The following is a 6,000-nucleotide window of genomic DNA, read 5'->3' on the forward strand; positions in this document are numbered from 1 at the left end:
TCTTTTGCATATTCACAGAAAGTTTAGTCCCTCTGGAGGATTTTTCATTTCCATTATATTTTCACTTCCACAATTTGTTTGGTATTTCTTTATAATTTATATCTATTTATTAATATTCTGTATTTGGCGAGATAGCATTTTAATGTGTCCTTTTAGTACTTTAGACAGATTTCTTTAAACTCTTTGACTCTATTAAAAATAGTTGATTTAAATTCTTTATCTAGTTAATCCAGTGTCTATGGTTCCTCAATTTGTTTTGACCACTTTTTTCTTGTGTATGGGTCATATCTTATTTCTTTGTGTGTTTAATTATTTTTTGTTGAATTTTGGACATTTTGAATATTATAATGTGGCAACTCCAGAAATCAGATTTTCCCTTCTCTGCAGAGTTTGCTGTTGCTGCTCACTTATTTGTTGCTTCTTTAATAAAGTCTCTGGAATAATTTTATAGAGTATGTATTCTTTCTCATATGTAGCCACTGAAATCTCTATTCTGTTAGCTTGTCTAATGATTGGACAATTTTCCTAAATTTCAGCTCATATTATCTTCCCTAGTTTTTCCAAGCAGACTTTCCTTCTCATAATTCTACTGAAAAATTTCATTATAGTCTCACTAATGCCCTTGACTTATTTTCAATTTGCATATAACTCAGCCTCTCAGTAGCCTTGATATTCTTGAAACTTCATCTTTATTATTTTTTATTCTCCATTTTCTCCCTATTATAGCTCATTTGTCCCATGAATTAATATGCCAGTTTTATACATATTAACTGCAGAATCTCTATTTTTAACACAGATATTGATTAGGGAATCTGACTCATAAATAACTGCCCATGTAAAACCTCCATTTGAGGTGCACCTGGGTGGCTCAGATGGTTAAGCGTCTGTGTTTGGCTTGGGTCATGATCCCAGGGTCCTGGGATCGAGCCCCACATTGGGCTCCCTGCTCAGCGGGGAGCCTGCTTTTCCCTCTGCCTCTCCCCCTGCTCGTGCTCTCTCTCTCTCTGTATCTCTGTGTCTTGAATGAATAAATAAAATCTTTAAAAAAAATAAAAAATAAAACCTCCATTTGTGTGTCCAAAAGTATCTAAAAACTAACATGATATAAATAGAACCTTGGTTTCTACATTCCACCCCCAACTTTGCTTCTACCCAATTCCTTCTTACATTACTAAATGCTAGATTCATCTATCCAGTTATTTAGGCTTAGATATAATTCTTGTCATCCCCCCAAATAAATCATATAAAATTAATATGAAAGATATATTTGTCCTACCTCTTAAATATTTCTTAAAATAGAGAATTTCTTCATTACCACCATTGCCACAACCTTCATTCAGGCCACCATTCATTACCACTCACCTGGGCTATTTTCTTCAGATGGCTGAATGCTATACCCACCTCCACTCTTTCTCCCCTACAGTCCAATCTCTGTCCATCTCTAAAAACAAGTCTGAAAGGTAGTGTTAAGTACAAAATTATGCCTAATTATGCCTCTAATTAAAACCCTCTAATGCTTTTTCATTGCTGTGAGAGCAAGTAAATAAAAAATTATGTGAGGACTGGCAGAGAAAATGCTCTTTGATGTCCCTTTCTTAAATTTGACAATCATGTATTTTATAAATCTTCAAATTTTGTCACTACTCTCATTTCAACTGTAACTATACAACAATATAAGAAACATATTCAACAATGAAGTGAATTAGCTCAGAATGATATTACAGTGATAAGAATAATGTTCGCCACAAGTACACATAAAAAACATCTGTCAAGACTGCCAAGCTGATACTTCAACCAACTTCACCAGCAATTTTAAGAGGGGGATTTCTAAGTGTTAGAGGGGCTCCTAGCATTTCAGAATGTGTTTGATAAACAATTGAAAATATGTACAAAATTGCATTTACATAAATATTTTTCAACCTGTAATGAGACTTAAATTATACTTCTACTTTTTTCAGTAGTACTCTGGTAAAATGGAAATTATTACATTTTTAGTCACACTAACCTAGCAAAGCCATGGTGAGAGATAAGAAAAAAAAAAAAAAAACATAAAGTAATGGGTTTGAAGAGGGTACAAATAGCCTTTGAGTGTGGCAGTGCTGGAAGCAAAGCTAGGGAGCAGTACAAGAGGTCTCTGTGCCTTTCAGAAAAATACAGAAAATGAGGAAATAGTGTATAAGGTCACCACAATGAGTTTTATAACTGTAAAGAAACTGCCTTATCTTCCAGGTTCTTTGCGTGTGAGTTTTTTTGGTTTCTTTGTTTTATTTTGTTTTGCAATAAATTTACTTTATTTGTGCCTGCTGGCATTACCAAATCTAATATTCCTTTTCTGGACTGATTTTTCTTAGAAGAAAATCAGGAAGTAAACTGATTTTTAACTCAAGTAACATACATTTAAATTTTGAAACTCAAAGTTTCTAAAGTTATGACCCCACTAGAGTGTCTGTGGTCCAGCGGCACCTCCACTGTGCACAGTTGGGGCTCCTACTTCCCAGGCTGCTCTCCCGGCCCTTGGACAACATTATAACAGTCCACTGTTTATTTACTTATATGTATTTCTGCATCCTGACAACTCATCTTTAGAGAATATGCTTTACTTTTCTCTTGCTTATGCTTTACCAACCCAACACCTACATTGAAGTTGTAGGTCTAAGTCACATGCCAACAGAAATTTAGCACATGCTAAGGTGCTATGATGATAGTATATATTCTCATTTTTTTCCTGCTCTTTTACCTAAGGAATTGTAGCAAAAAAAGAAAGCTGGTCATGAAATCAAGTATGGGGGAAGCTCTTGTACAAATGGCCAGATTTCTCATGTCACCTTTCAAAATGCATATATTATCCTATGTCTCAGTCTTCATGCATTTTTGGCATAGCTACTATGAGAAAATGATCCCATTACGGTTTAGGATAATCTAACTCTTTAGTCTCAGAAAGTTAAAAAATATATATATCTACTAAGTACGAAAAAATAAAGAGGTCATTTCACTTGACACTATAGCCACTGGGCTGAAATAATTTTTTTGTCTTATAAACAGTAAAGTGTTTTTAGTTTTAGTATCAATCCACAGCATGCTATTGGATTAATGTAAGGCAGATAAATAAATAACTAATTGCAATGTTTAAAAAAAGGTTTATGTGTATTAATAGTATGTATTAATATACACATACATTATATGTGCATATATACATATGTACACGTAATACATAACTACATGTATTACATATGCAATACATTTATTTGTATGTATATATACATGTATTTATGTATTACACATGTAATTATGTATACATATGTAATCCATATATTTATTTTTTAATTTTTTTAAAAGATTTTTATTTATTCATGAGAGACAGAGAGAAAGAGAGAGAGGCAGAGGCAGAGGGAGAAACAAGCTCCCCGCTGAACAGGGAGCCTGATGCGGGACTTGATCCGAGGACCCTGGGATTATGACCTGAGCCGAAGGCAGACGCTTAACCATCTGAGCCACCCAGGCGCCTGTAATCCATATGTATGTGCATATATATGTGTGGATATATCTGCAAATCTCTATCTCTATCATCTATCTATCATGTACCATCTATCTATCATCTATCTATCTATCTACCTACCTATCTATCAACTATCTATCTAGAGGGAGACAATTTAAAGATGGTACAATACTAAGTGAGGTTGATTGATGGCCTCATGGTTCTTGAGTTAACATAAAGATGACAAAACACACCCACACATACATACACACTGGAAAAACAAAATAAACCAAAAAACTTAGGTATATTACAAAGCACATATAGAACTGAAAGTTAATTTTAAAGTGTCAATTTTCTAATTTCTATGTTTCAATATAATTCTGTTTAAAGTATATATTAATATATTTAGTTTAGTTTTTAAAATTTTAATAGATTGAGAGAGAAAAGAGTTCTATAAATGTAAATATTTGCTCTTTTCTTTGAGGGAATATGATTTTCTAGAGTGTAAATATCTAGTTCAAAAAAAATAAAAAAAGAAACCATTCTGTAATATAAAAAGTATTACCTTCTATTTACTAACTTGGTTGCACATAATCATAAAAGTATTAGTAATACCTTTTTTTGGCTGTATTTCCTGAGCTACATCATGTTTGTGATTGTTAATATCATAAGGTATTACATAATTTCTAGTGTGCTATAAGTCATATCTGTCTATTTTTTCAACAGAAAGTCTATTAAACTCAGTGAATCATATGTCTTTGCATAGGTTCAATTTACACTACCTGGTTGTTTTTTAAAAATGCTATATTCAGTATCCCTGATAGAAAGTAGAAACAAAAGCCAACAAACATTTCCTGAAAATGTTATGGCTCTGTAAAATGGTTTTGTAACAATTTCTTAGTGTTTTCCAAAAGAGCTAATATATTAGCATATTGATGAAAAAAATTGAATTAATACATTTCAGTTTCTAAGGCAATTTTCATGATTTCCAGCTAGTTCATACAACATAAGTATAATACATTGAGAAAATCTTAAATTTAGATTATAATGATCTATATTGCTGCATAAAAAATACTGTATTCATGCTGCACAGTCTCTATAAATATCTTTGTTCCCCATGTAAATGATTGGCATTTGATTTTGCTAGAAAAAGCCTACCCAGTTTTATAAAACATTCCTTTCCTTTAATAACAGTCTTTGATTAACTTTTGAGGTCTACATATCATATGCAAAAAAATCTATTCTCATTTGCAAATAAGAAAATAAATAAGAGGTAAATCATCATCATCATCATCATCATCATCATCAGTAGTTTCCTCCATTTGAGAAATCCACATTCTAATGTAAAAGACAAGTAATTTTAGCAATGTTCTAGTGCCATAGAATGTTCAAAGTGGTAAGGGAGCAAAATGAGAGAGAAATCTAACTTTTTTTAAAGACTTGAAGAAATTGTAGTGATGAATAAATGGTTGACCCTGTAGCCTCCATGATTCCTCTTTTTCCCTTTATAACAGACCCATATTTTCTCTGGCAGAACCAGCCACTAATCAGTAGATAACATTTATGAATTTTCTGTGGTATTGATCCTACACTCATGTCTAGCAATGGAGACTGATTGGTAAAAATTAGTTCAATCTCATTTATCTAGCCAAAGTGGTTGGTCTAGAATTATCAAATCAGAACTTTTGTTTCATCATGATTTAAAATCTGACCTACATCTAGATTAAAGTACTTGAAAGCCAAATATTATAGAACTTGAAAGACACTATTGTGTCTGGAGTGTTCTCACCTTCTATCTTCACCTAGTTCTTTATTTGATTCTTTATATCTAACCTCATTCATTACACAATGAGGGATGCCTTGTGTCCTTCTCAAGTCAAACATTCCTGGAAATAATACAGTTTCGTATAGCACCATTAGCCTTTTTATCTTTGCATTTGTAATTTTACATAAATTAGTTTGTTTATTTGATTAATGACACTCACCCACAAAAACTACCGCCTTTCAGTTCAGGAACTATTTCTTAAGATTTTTATTGTGTCCCTGTTGCATAACCTAGCACTATATAATAGGTGATCTGTAAATAAATAGGAACATTCAGTACATCTAATTTCCTATAGGCATTGTATGTATATGTTTTTCTGTTGCATTAATATCATTGTCTTCAATTAAGCAGATAAATCTTTCCAGCTTTTAATTTTGGTGCAGGTGACAGCATTCTTGAATCTTTTCTCAGTTTATAAAGACTCAGTCAGTGACTGCAAATATCTATTTTTCAAACTGAAGCTACTATGTGTAGTATTCTAAATTTTTCATTCATATTTTCTAATTGAGAGAAGAACTTCAATTTTCCCTGGAAAAAATACTCATTATGCAAGACTACCTGCTTAAGTAGAACTGACTTTGAAGCCTGCATATTTTTAAATACAGTTGCCCATTTGAAAATCCTAATGTGTCCATACAAAGCAATCTCTCTGTATTGGCTCTCCAAGTAAGAATGGAGTGATAGAAATATGGAACCACAG

The sequence above is a fragment of the Phoca vitulina genome, unplaced genomic scaffold (genome assembly GCF_004348235.1).
Source record: "Phoca vitulina isolate PV1807 unplaced genomic scaffold, GSC_HSeal_1.0 scaffold14, whole genome shotgun sequence".
In the NCBI taxonomy this organism is placed as follows: domain Eukaryota; kingdom Metazoa; phylum Chordata; class Mammalia; order Carnivora; family Phocidae; genus Phoca; species Phoca vitulina.